The sequence below is a fragment of the Phyllobates terribilis genome, unplaced genomic scaffold (genome assembly GCF_046119375.1).
Source record: "Phyllobates terribilis strain yellow unplaced genomic scaffold, ASM4611937v1 Scaffold_122__1_contigs__length_5177241, whole genome shotgun sequence".
In the NCBI taxonomy this organism is placed as follows: domain Eukaryota; kingdom Metazoa; phylum Chordata; class Amphibia; order Anura; family Dendrobatidae; genus Phyllobates; species Phyllobates terribilis.
The window spans coordinates 3520434-3536127 of NW_027362882.1; positions in this window are offsets into that span (position 1 = coordinate 3520434).

The window sequence follows — 15694 nt, forward strand, 5'->3', positions numbered from 1 at the left end:
TACTGATCGGTGTACTATGGTAACACTGCCTGGCACAAGTCATTATCACTCCTAATACCAGTAATTACTGATCGGTGTACTATGGTAACACTGCCTGGCACAAGTCACTATCACACCTAATACCAGTAATTACTGATCGGTGTACTATGATAACATTGCCTGGCACAAGTCACTATCACACCTAATACCAGTAATTACTGATCGGTGTACTATGATAACACTGCCTGGCACAAGTCATTATCACACTTAATACCAGTAATTACTGATCGGTGTACTATGATAACACTGCCTGGCACAAGTCACTATCACACCTAATACCAGTAATTACTGATCGGTGTACTATGGTAACACTGCCTGGCACAAGTCACTATCACACCTAATACCAGTAATTACTGATCGAAGTACTATGGTAACACTGCCTGGCACAAGTCATTCTCACACCTAATACCAGTAATTACTGATCGGTGTACTATGGTAACACTGCCTGGCACAAGTCATTATCACACCTAATACCAGTAATTACTGATCGGTGTACTATGATAACACTTCCTGGCACAAGTCACTATCACACCTAATACCAGTAATTACTGATCGGTGTACTATGGTAACACTGCCTGGCACAACTCATTATCACTCCTAATACCAGTAATTACTGATCGGTGTACTATGGTAACACTGCCTGGCACAAGTCACTATCACACCTAATACCAGTAATTACTGATCGGTGTACTATGATAACACTGCCTGGCACAAGTCACTATCACACCTAATACCAGTAATTACTGATCGGTGTACTATGATAACACTGCCTGGCACAAGTCATTATCACACCTAATACCAGTAATTACTGATCGGTGTACTATGATAACACTGCCTGGCACAAGTCACTATCACACCTAATACCAGTAATTACTGATCGGTGTACTATGGTAACACTGCCTGGCACAAGTCACTATCACACCTAATACCAGTAATTACTGATCGGTGTACTATGATAACACTGCCTGGCACAAGTCACTATCACACCTAATACCAGTAATTACTGATCGGTGTACTATGGTAACACTGCCTGGCACAAGTCATTATCACTCCTAATACCAGTAATTACTGATCGGTGTACTATGGTAACACTGCCTGGCACAAGTCACTATCACACCTAATACCAGTAATTACTGATCGGTGTACTATGATAACACTGCCTGGCACAAGTCATTATCACACCTAATACCAGTAATTACTGATCGGTGTACTATGATAACACTGCCTGGCACAAGTCACTATCACACCTAATACCAGTAATTACTGATCGGTGTACTATGGTAACACTGCCTGGCACAAGTCACTATCACACCTAATACCAGTAATTACTGATCGGTGTACTATGATAACACTGCCTGGCACAAGTCATTATCACACCTAATACCAGTAATTACTGATCGGTGTACTATGGTAACACTGCCTGGCACAAGTCACTATCACTCCTAATACCAGTAATTACTGATCGGTGTACTATGGTAACACTGCCTGGCACAAGTCACTATCACACCTAATACCAGTAATTACTGATCGGTGTACTATGATAACACTGCCTGGCACAAGTCATTATCACACCTAATACCAGTAATTACTGATCGGTGTACTATGGTAACACTGCCTGGCACAAATCACTATCACACCTAATACCAGTAATTACTGTTCGGTGTACTATGGTAACACTGCCTGGCACAAGTCACTATCACACCTAATACCAGTAATTACTGATCGGTGTACTATGATAACACTGCCTGGCACAAGTCATTATCACACCTAATACCAGTAATTACTGATCGGTGTACTATGATAACACTGCCTGGCACAAGTCACTATCACACCTAATACCAGTAATTACTGATCGGTGTACTATGGTAACACTGCCTGGCACAAGTCACTATCACACCTAATACCAGTAATTACTGATCGGTGTACTATGGTAACACTGCCTGGCACAAGTCACTATCACTCCTAATACCAGTAATTACTGATCGGTGTACTATGGTAACACTGCCTGGCACAAGTCACTATCACACCTAATACCAGTAATTACTGATCGGTGTACTATGATAACACTGCCTGGCACAAGTCATTATCACACCTAATACCAGTAATTACTGATCGGTGTACTATGGTAACACTGCCTGGCACAAATCACTATCACACCTAATACCAGTAATTACTGTTCGGTGTACTATGATAACACTGCCTGGCACAAGTCACTATCACACCTAATACCAGTAATTACTGATCGGTGTACTATGATAACACTGCCTGGCACAAGTCACTATCACACCTAATACCAGTAATTACTGATCGGTGTACTATGGTAACACTGCCTGGCACAAGTCACTATCACACCTAATACCAGTAATTACTGATCGGTGTACTATGGTAACACTGCCTGGCACAAGTCACTATCACACCTAATACCAGTAATTACTGATCGGTGTACTATGATAACACTGCCTGGCACAAGTCATTATCACACCTAATACCAGTAATTACTGATCGGTGTACTATGGTAACACTGCCTGGCACAAGTCACTATCACACCTAATACCAGTAATTACTGATCGGTGTACTATGCTAACACTGCCTGGCACAAGTCATTATCACACCTAATACTAGTAATTACTGATCAGGATACTATGGTAACACTGCCTGGCACAAGTCACTATCACACCTAATACCAGTAATTACTGATCGATGTACTATGGTAACACTGCCTGGCACAAGTCACTATCACTCCTAATACCAGTAATTACTGATCGGTGTACTATGGTAACACTGCCTGGCACAAGTCACTATCACTCCTAATACCAGTAATTACTGATCGGTGTACTATGATAACACTGCCTGGCATAAGTCACTATCACACCTAATACCAGTAATTACTGATCGGTGTACTATGGTAACACTGCCTGGCACAAGTCACTATCACACCTAATACCAGTAATTACTGATCGATGTACTATGGTAACACTGCCTGGCACAAGTCACTATCACTCCTAATACCAGTAATTACTGATTGGTGTACTATGATAACACTGCCTGGCACAAGTTACTATCACACCTAATACCAGTAATTACTGATCGGTGTACTATGGTAACACTGCCTGGCACAAGTCACTATCACTCCTAATACCAGTAATTACTGATCGATGTACTATGGTAACACTGCCTGGCACAAGTCATTCTCACACCTAATACCAGTAATTACTGATCGGTGTACTATGGTAACACTTCCTGGTACAAGTCACTATCACTCCTAATACCAGTAATTACTGATCACTGTACTATGATAACACTTCCTGGCACAAGTCACTATCACACCTAATACCAGTAATTACTGATCGGTGTACTATGGTAACACTGCCTGGCACAAGTCATTATCACTCCTAATACCAGTAATTACTGATCGGTGTACTATGGTAACACTGCCTGGCACAAGTCATTATCACTCCTAATACCAGTAATTACTGATCGGTGTACTATGGTAACACTGCCTGGCACAAGTCACTATCACACCTAATACCAGTAATTACTGATCGGTGTACTATGATAACACTGCCTGGCACAAGTCACTATCACACCTAATACCAGTAATTACTGATCGGTGTACTATGATAACACTGCCTGGCACAAGTCATTATCACACCTAATACCAGTAATTACTGATCGGTGTACTATGATAACACTGCCTGGCACAAGTCACTATCACACCTAATACCAGTAATTACTGATCGGTGTACTATGGTAACACTGCCTGGCACAAGTCACTATCACACCTAATACCAGTAATTACTGATCGGTGTACTATGATAACACTGCCTGGCACAAGTCATTATCACACCTAATACCAGTAATTACTGATCGGTGTACTATGGTAACACTGCCTGGCACAAGTCACTATCACTCCTAATACCAGTAATTACTGATCGGTGTACTATGGTAACACTGCCTGGCACAAGTCACTATCACTCCTAATACCAGTAATTACTGATCGGTGTACTATGATAACACTGCCTGGCACAAATCACTATCACACCTAATACCAGTAATTACTGATCGGTGTACTATGGTAACACTGCCTGGCACAAGTCACTATCACACCTAATACCAGTAATTACTGATTGGTGTACTATGGTAACACTGCCTGGCACAAGTCATTCTCACACCTAATACCAGTAATTACTGATCGGTGTACTATGGTAACACTGCCTGGCACAAGTCATTATCACACCTAATACCAGTAATTACTGATCGGTGTACTATGATAACACTGCCTGGCACAAGTCATTATCACACCTAATACCAGTAATTACTGATCGGTGTACTATGGTAACACTGCCTGGCACAATTCACTATCACACCTAATACCAGTAATTACTGATCGGTGTACTATGGTAACACTGCCTGGCACAAGTCTTTATTACACCTAATACCAGTAATTACTGATCGGTGTACTATGGTAACACTGCCTGGCACAAGTCACTATCACACCTAATACCAGTAATTACTGATCGGTGTACTATGGTAACACTGCCTGGCACAAGTCATTATTACACCTAATACCAGTAATTACTGATCGGTGTACTATGGTAACACTGCCTGGTACAAGTCATTATCACACCTAATACCAGTAATTACTGATCGGTGTACTATGGTAACACTGCCTGGCACAAGTCACTATCACACCTAATACCAGTAATTACTGATCGGTGTACTATGGTAACACTGCCTGGCACAAGTCATTATTACACCTAATACCAGTAATTACTGATCGGTGTACTATGATAACACTGCCTGGCACAAGTCATTATTACACCTAATACCAGTAATTACTGATCGGTGTACTATGATAACACTGCCTGGCACAAGTCATTATCACACCTAATACCAGTAATTACTGATCGGTGTACTATGGTAACACTGCCTGGCACAAGTCACTATTACACCTAATACCAGTAATTACTGATCGGTGTACTATGATAACACTGCCTGGCACAAGTCATTATTACACCTAATACCAGTAATTACTGATCGGTGTACTATGATAACACTGCCTGGCACAAGTCACTATTACACCTAATACCAGTAATTACTGATCGGTGTACTATGATAACACTGCCTGGCACAAGTCATTATCACACCTAATACCAGTAATTACTGATCGGTGTACTATGGTAACACTGCCTGGCACAAGTCATTATGACACCTAATACCAGTAATTACTGATCGGTGTACTATGATAACACTGCCTGGCACAAGTCATTATCACACCTAATACCAGTAATTACTGATCGGTGTACTATGTTAACACTGCCTGGCACAAGTCACTTTGACACCTAATACCAGTAATTACTGATCGGTGTACTATGGTAACACTGCCTGGCACAAGTCACTATCACACCTAATACCAGTAATTACTGATCGGTGTACTATGATAACACTGCCTGGCACAAGTCATTATCACACCTAATACCAGTAATTACTGATCGGTGTACTATGGTAACACTGCCTGGCACAAGTCATTATCACACCTAATACCAGTAATTACTGATCGGTGTACTATGATAGCACTGCCTGGCACAAGTCATTATCACACCTAATACCAGTAATTACTGATCGGTGTACTATGATAACACTGCCTGGCACAAGTCACTATCACTCCTAATACCAGTAATTACTGATCGGTGTACTATGATAACACTGCCTGGCACAAGTCACTATCACTCCTAATATCAGTAATTACTGATCGGTGTACTATGGTAACACTGCCTGGCACAAGTCACTATCACTACTAATACCAGTAATTACTGATCGGTGTACTATGGTACCACTGCCTGGCACAAGTCATTATCACTCCTAATACCAGTAATTACTGATCGGTGTACTATGGTAACACTGCCTGGCACAAGTCATTATCACTCCTAATACCAGTAATTACTGATCGCTGTACTATGATAACACTGCCTGGCACAAGTCATTATCACACCTAATATCAGTAATTACTGATCGCTGTACTATGATAACACTGCCTGGCACAAGTCATTATCACACCTAATATCAGTAATTACTGATCGGTGTACTATGATAACACTGCCTGGCACAAGTCATTATCACACCTAATATCAGTAATTACTGATCGGTGTACTATGATTACACTGCCTGGCACAAGTCACTATCACTGCTAATACCAGTAATTACTGATCGGTGTACTATGGTAACACTGCCTGGCACAAGTCACTATCACTACTAATACCAGTAATTACTGATCGGTGTACTATGGTAACACTGCCTGGCACAAGTCACTATCACTACTAATACCAGTAATTACTGATCGGTGTACTATGGTACCACTGCCTGGCACAAGTCATTATCACTCCTAATACCAGTAATTACTGATCGGTGTACTATGGTAACACTGCCTGGCACAAGTCATTATCACTCCTAATACCAGTAATTACTGATCGCTGTACTATGATAACACTGCCTGGCACAAGTCACTATCACACCTAATACCAGTAATTACTGATCGGTGTACTATGGTAACACTGCCTGGCACAAGTCATTATCACACCTAATACCAGTAATTACTGATCGGTGTACTATGATAACACTGCCTGGCACAAGTCACTATCACACCTAATACCAGTAATTACTGATCGGTGTACTATGGTAACACTGCCTGGCACAAGTCACTATCACTCCTAATACCAGTAATTACTGATCGGTGTACTATGGTAACACTGCCTGGCACAAGTCATTATCACACCTAATACCAGTAATTACTGATCGGTGTACTATGATAACACTGCCTGGCACAAGTCATTATCACTCCTAATACCAATAATTACTGATCGCTGTACTATGATAACACTGCCTGGCACAAGTCACTATCACACCTAATACCAGTAATTACTGATCGGTGTACTATGGTAACACTGCCTGGCACAAGTCATTATCACACCTAATATCAGTAATTACTGATCGGTGTACTATGATTACACTGCCTGGCACAAGTCACTATCACTCCTAATACCAGTAATTACTGATCGGTGTACTATGATTACACTGCCTGGCACAAGTCACTATCACACCTAATACCAGTAATTACTGATCGGTGTACTATGGTAACACTGCCTGGCACAAGTCATTATCACACCTAATATCAGTAATTACTGATCGGTGTACTATGGTAACACTGCCTGGCACAAGTCACTATCACACCTAATACCAGTAATTACTGATCGGTGTACTATGATTACACTGCCTGGCACAAGTCACTATCACTCCTAATACCAGTAATTACTGATCGCTGTACTATGATAACACTGCCTGGCACAAGTCATTATCACACCTAATATCAGTAATTACTGATCGGTGTACTATGGTAACACTGCCTGGTACAAGTCACTATCACTCCTAATACCAGTAATTACTGATCGGTGTACTATGGTAACACTGCCTGGCACAAGTCACTATCACTACTAATACCAGTAATTTCTGATCGGTGTACTATGGTAACACTGCCTGGCACAAGTCACTATCACTACTAATACCAGTAATTACTGATCGGTGTACTATGGTACCACTGCCTGGCACAAGTCATTATCACTCCTAATACCAGTAATTACTGATCGGTGTACTATGGTAACACTGCCTGGCACAAGTCATTATCACTCCTAATACCAGTAATTACTGATTGCTGTACTATGATAACACTGCCTGGCACAAGTCACTATCACACCTAATACCAGTAATTACTGATCGGTGTACTATGGTAACACTGCCTGGCACAAGTCATTATCACACCTAATACCAGTAATTACTGATCGGTGTACTATGATAACACTGCCTGGCACAAGTCATTATCACTCCTAATACCAGTAATTACTGATCGGTGTACTATGATAACACTGCCTGGCACAAGTCACTATCACACCTAATACCAGTAATTACTGATCGGTGTACTATGATAACACTGCCTGGCACAAGTCACTATCACACCTAATACCAGTAATTACTGATCGGTGTACTATGATAACACTGCCTGGCACAAGTCATTATCACACCTAATACCAGTAATTACTGATCGGTGTACTATGATAACACTGCCTGGCACAAGTCACTATCACACCTAATACCAGTAATTACTGATCGGTGTACTATGATAACACTGCCTGGCACAAGTCATTATCACACCTAATACCAGTAATTACTGATCGGTGTACTATGATAACACTGCCTGGCACAAGTCACTATCACACCTAATACCAGTAATTACTGATCGGTGTACTATGGTAACACTGCCTGGCACAAGTCACTATCACACCTAATACCAGTAATTACTGATCGATGTACTATGGTAACACTGCCTGGCACAAGTCAATCTCACACCTAATACCAGTAATTACTGATCGGTGTACTATGGTAACACTGCCTGGCACAAGTCATTATCACACCTAATACCAGTAATTACTGATCGGTGTACTATGATAACACTTCCTGGTACAAGTCACTATCACACCTAATACCAGTAATTACTGATCGGTGTACTATGATAACACTTCCTGGCACAAGTCACTATCACACCTAATACCAGTAATTACTGATCGGTGTACTATGGTAACACTGCCTGGCACAAGTCATTATCATACCTAATACCAGTAATTACTGATTGGTGTACTATGGTAACACTGCCTGGCACAAGTCATTCTCACACCTAATACCAGTAATTACTGATCGGTGTACTATGGTAACACTGCCTGGCACAAGTCATTATCACACCTAATACCAGTAATTACTGATCGGTGTACTATGGTAACACTGCCTGGCACAATTCATTATCACACCTAATACCAGTAATTACTGATCGGTGTACTATGATAACACTTCCTGGCACAAGTCACTATCACACCTAATACCAGTAATTACTGATCGGTGTACTATGGTAACACTGCCTGGCACAAGTCATTATCACACCTAATACCAGTAATTACTGATCGGTGTACTATGGTAACACTGCCTGGCACAAGTCATTATCACACCTAATACCAGTAATTACTGATCAGGATACTATGGTAACACTGCCTGGCACAAGTCACTATCACACCTAATACCAGTAATTACTGATCGGTGTACTATGGTAACACTGCCTGGCACAAGTCACTATCACACCTAATACCAGTAATTACTGATCGGTGTACTATGGTAACACTGCCTGGCACAAGTCATTATCACACCTAATACCAGTAATTACTGATCGGTGTACTATGGTAACACTGCCTGGCACAAGTTATTATCACACCTAATACCAGTAATTACTGATCGGTGTACTATGATAACACTGCCTGGCACAAGTCATTATCACACCTAATACCAGTAATTACTGATCGGTGTACTATGATAACACTGCCTGGCACAAGTCATTATCACACCTAATACCAGTAATTACTGATCGGTGTACTATGGTAACACTGCCTGGCACAAGTCTTTATTACACCTAATACCAGTAATTACTGATCGGTGTACTATGGTAACACTGCCTGGCACAAGTCATTATTACACCTAATACCAGTAATTACTGATCGGTGTACTATGATAACACTGCCTGGCACAAGTCACTATTACACCTAATACCAGTAATTACTGATCGGTGTACTATGGTAACACTGCCTGGCACAAGTCATTATGACACCTAATACCAGTAATTACTGATCGGTGTACTATGATAACACTGCCTGGCACAAGTCATTATCACACCTAATACCAGTAATTACTGATCGGTGTACTATGATAACACTGCCTGGCACAAGTCATTATCACACCTAATACCAGTAATTACTGATCGGTGTACTATGATAACACTTCCTGGTACAAGTCACTATCACACCTAATACCAGTAATTACTGATCGGTGTACTATGATAACACTTCCTGGCACAAGTCACTATCACACCTAATACCAGTAATTACTGATCGGTGTACTATGGTAACACTGCCTGGCACAAGTCATTATTACACCTAATACCAGTAATTACTGATCGGTGTACTATGGTAACACTGCCTGGCACAAGTCATTATCACACCTAATACCAGTAATTACTGATTGGTGTACTATGGTAACACTGCCTGGCACAAGTCATTCTCACACCTAATACCAGTAATTACTGATCGGTGTACTATGGTAACACTGCCTGGCACAAGTCATTATCACACCTAATACCAGTAATTACTGATCGGTGTACTATGGTAACACTGCCTGGCACAAGTCATTATCACACCTAATACCAGTAATTACTGATCGGTGTACTATGATAACACTGCCTGGCACAAGTCATTATCACTCCTAATACCAGTAATTACTGATCGGTGTACTATGATAACAATTCCTGGCACAAGTCACTATCACACCTAATACCAGTAATTACTGATCGGTGTACTATGGTAACACTGCCTGGCACAAGTCACTATCACACCTAATACCAGTAATTACTGATCGGTGTACTATGGTAACACTGCCTGGCACAAGTCATTATCACACCTAATACCAGTAATTACTGATTGGTGTACTATGGTAACACTGCCTGGCACAAGTCATTCTCACACCTAATACCAGTAATTACTGATCGGTGTACTATGGTAACACTGCCTGGCACAAGTCATTATCACACCTAATACCAGTAATTACTGATCGGTGTACTATGATAACAATTCCTGGCACAAGTCACTATCACACCTAATACCAGTAATTACTGATCGGTGTACTATGGTAACACTGCCTGGCACAAGTCACTATCACACCTAATACCAGTAATTACTGATCGGTGTACTATGGTAACACTGCCTGGCACAAGTCATTATCACACCTAATACCAGTAATTACTGATCAGGATACTATGGTAACACTGCCTGGCACAAGTCATTATCACACCTAATACCAGTAGTTACTGATCGGTGTACTATGATAACACTGCCTGGCACAAGTCACTATCACACCTAATACCAGTAATTACTGATCGGTGTACTATGGTAACACTGCCTGGCACAAGTCATCATCACTCCTAATACCAGTAATTACTGATCAGGATACTATGGTAACACTGCCTGGCACAAGTCATTATCACACCTAATACCAGTAGTTACTGATCGGTGTACTATGATAACACTGCCTGGCACAAGTCACTATCACACCTAATACCAGTAATTACTGATCGGTGTACTATGGTAACACTGCCTGGCACAAGTCATTATCACACCTAATACCAGTAATTACTGATCAGGATACTATGGTAACACTGCCTGGCACAAGTCACTATCACACCTAATACCAGTAGTTACTGATCGGTGTACTATGATAACACTGCCTGGCACAAGTCACTATCACACCTAATACCAGTAATTACTGATCGGTGTACTATGATAACACTGCCTGGCACAAGTCTTTATTACACCTAATACCAGTAATTACTGATCGGTGTACTATGGTAACACTGCCTGGCACAAGTCATTATTACACCTAATACTAGTAATTACTGATCGGTGTACTATGATAACACTGCCTGGCACAAGTCATTATGACACCTAATACCAGTAATTACTGATCGGTGTACTATGATAACACTGCCTGGCACAAGTCATTATCACACCTAATACCAGTAATTACTGATCGGTGTACTATGGTAACACTGCCTGGCACAAGTCATTATCACACCTAATACCAGTAATTACTGATCGGTGTACTATGATAGCACTGCCTGGCACAAGTCATTATCACACCTAAATCAGTAATTACTGATCGGTGTACTATGATAACACTGCCTGGCACAAGTCATTATCACACCTAATACCAGTAATTACTGATCGGTGTACTATGATAGCACTGCCTGGCACAAGTCACTATCACTCCTAATACCAGTAATTACTGATCGGTGTACTATGATAACACTGCCTGGCACAAGTCATTATCACACCTAATATCAGTAATTACTGATCGGTGTACTATGATTACACTGCCTGGCACAAGTCACTATCACTCCTAATACCAGTAATTATTGATCGGTGTACTATGGTAACACTGCCTGGCACAAGTCACTATCACTACTAATACCAGTAATTACTGATCGGTGTACTATGGTAACACTGCCTGGCACAAGTCACTATCACTACTAATACCAGTAATTAGTGATCGGTGTACTATGGTAACACTGCCTGGCACAAGTCACTATCACTACTAATACCAGTAATTACTGATCGGTGTACTATGGTACCACTGCCTGGCACAAGTCATTATCACACCTAATACCAGTAATTACTGATCGGTGTACTATGGTAACACTGCCTGGCACAAGTCATTATCACTCCTAATACCAGTAATTACTGATCGGTGTACTATGGTAACACTGCCTGGCACAAGTCATTATCACTCCTAATACCAGTAATTACTGATCGGTGTACTATGGTAACACTGCCTGGCACAAGTCATTATCACTCCTAATACCAGTAATTACTGATCGGTGTACTATGATAACACTGCCTGGCACAAGTCATTATCACACCTAATACCAGTAATTACTGATCGGTGTACTATGGTAACACTGCCTGGCACAAGTCATTATCACACCTAATACCAGTAATTACTGATCGGTGTACTATGATAACACTGCCTGGCACAAGTCATTATCACACCTAATATCAGTAATTACTGATCGGTCTACTATGATAACACTGCCTGGCACAAGTCACTATCACACCTAATACCAGTAATTACTGATCGGTGTACTATGGTAACACTGCCTGGCACAAGTCATTATCACACTTAATACCAGTAATTACTGATCGGTCTACTATGATAACACTGCCTGGCACAAGTCATTATCACACCTAATACCAGTAATTACTGATCGGTCTACTATGATAACACTGCCTGGCACAAGTCATTATCACACCTAATACCAGTAATTATTGATCGGTGTACTATGGTAACACTGCCTGGCACAAGTCATTATCACACCTAATACCAGTAATTACTGATCGGTGTACTATGATAACACTGCCTGGCACAAGTCATTATTACACCTAATACCAGTAATTTCTGATCGGTGTACTATGGTAACACTGCCTGGCACAAGTCATTATTACACCCAATACCAGTAATTACTGATCGGTGTACTATGATAACACTGCCTGGCACAAGTCATTATCACTCCTAATACCAGTAATTACTGATCGGTGTACTATGGTAACACTGCCTGGCACAAGTCATTATTACACCCAATACCAGTAATTACTGATCGGTGTACTATGATAACACTGCCTGGCACAAGACACTATCACTCCTAATACCAGTAATTACTGATCGGTGTACTATGGTAACACTTCCTGGCACAAGTCATTATCACACCTATTACCAGTAATTACTGATCGGTGTACTATGATAACACTGACTGGCACAAGTCATTATCACACCTAATACCAGTAATTACTGATCGGTGTACTATGATAACACTGCCTGGCACAAGTCATTCTCACTCCTAGTACCAGTAATTACTGATCGGTGTACTATGATAACACTGCCTGGCACAAGTCATTATCACTCCTAATACCAGTAATTACTGATCGGTGTACTATGATAACACTGCCTGGCACAAGTCATTATCACACCTAATACCAGTAATTACTGATCAGTGTACTATGGTAACACTGCCTGGCACAAGTCACTATCACACCTAATACCAGTAATTACTGATAGGTGTACTATGATAACACTGCCTGGCACAATTCATTATCACACCTAATACCAGTAATTACTGATCGGTGTACTATGATAACACTGCCTGGCACAAGTCATTATCACACCTAATATCAGTAATTACTGATCGGTCTACTATGATAATACTGCCTGGCACAAGTCATTATCACACCTAATACCAGTAATTACTGATAGGTGTACTATGATAACACTGCCTGGCACAAGTCATTATCACACCTAATACCAGTAATTACTGATCGGTGTACTATGATAACACTGCCTGGCACAAGTCATTATCACACCTAATACCAGTAATTACTGATCGGTGTACTATGGTAACACTGCCTGGCATAAGTCATTATTACACCCAATACCAGTAATTACTGATCGGTGTACTATGATAACACTGCCTGGCACAAGTCATTCTCACTCCTAATAACAGTAATTACTGATCGGTGTACTATGATAACACTGCCTGGCACAAGTCATTATTACACCCAATACCAGTAATTACTGATCGGTGTACTATGGTAACACTGCCTGGCACAAGTCACTATCACACCTAATACCAGTAATTACTGATCGGTGTACTATGGTAACACTGCCTGGCACAAGTCATTATTACACCTAATACCAGTAATTATTGATCGGTGTACTATGATAACACTGCCTGGCACAAGTCATCACACCTAATACCAGTAGTTACTGATCGGTGTACTATGATAACACTGCCTGGCACAAGTCACTATCACACCTAATACCAGTAATTACTGATCGGTGTACTATGGTAACACTGCCTGGCACAAGTCATTATCACACCTAATACCAGTAATTACTGATCGGTGTACTATGGTAACACTGCCTGGCACAAGTCATTATTACACCTAATACCAGTAATTACTGATCGGTGTACTATGGTAACACTGCCTGGCACAAGTCATTATTACACCTAATACCAGTAATTACTGATCGGTGTACTATGGTAACACTGCCTGGCACAAGTCATTATTACACCTAATACCAGTAATTACTGATCGGTGTACTATGATAACACTGCCTGGCACAAGTCACTATCACACCTAATACCAGTAATTACTGATCGGTGTACTATGATAACACTGCCTGGCACAAGTCATTATCACACCTAATACCAGTAATTACTGATCGGTGTACTGTGATAACACTGCCTGGCACAAGTCATTATCACACCTAATACCAGTAATTACTGATCGGTGTACTATGATAACACTGCCTGGCACAAGTCACTATCACACCTAATACCAGTAATTACTGATCGGTGTACTATGATAACACTGCCTGGCACAAGTCATTATCACACCTAATACCAGTAATTACTGATCGGTGTACTATGGTAACACTGCCTGGCACAAGTCATTATCACACCTAATACCAGTAGTTACTGATCGGTGTACTATGATAACACTGCCTGGCACAAGTCATTATCACACCTAATACCAGTAATTACTGATCGGTGTACTATGGTAACACTGCCTGGCACAAGTCATTATCACACCTAATACCAGTAATTACTGATCAGTGTACTATGGTAACACTGCCTGGCACAAGTCATTATCACACCTAATTCCAGTAATTACTGATCGGTGTACTATGGTAACACTGCCTGGCACAAGTCATTATCACACCTAATACCAGTAATTACTGATCGGTGTACTATGGTAACACTGCCTGGCACAAGTCATTATCACACCTAATACCAGTAATTACTGATCGGTGTACTATGATAACACTGCCTGGCACAAGTCATTATCACTCCTAATACCAGTAATTACTGATCGGTGTACTATGATAACACTGCCTGGCACAAGTCATTATCACACCTAATACCAGTAGTTACTGATCGGTGTACTATGAAAACACTGCCTGG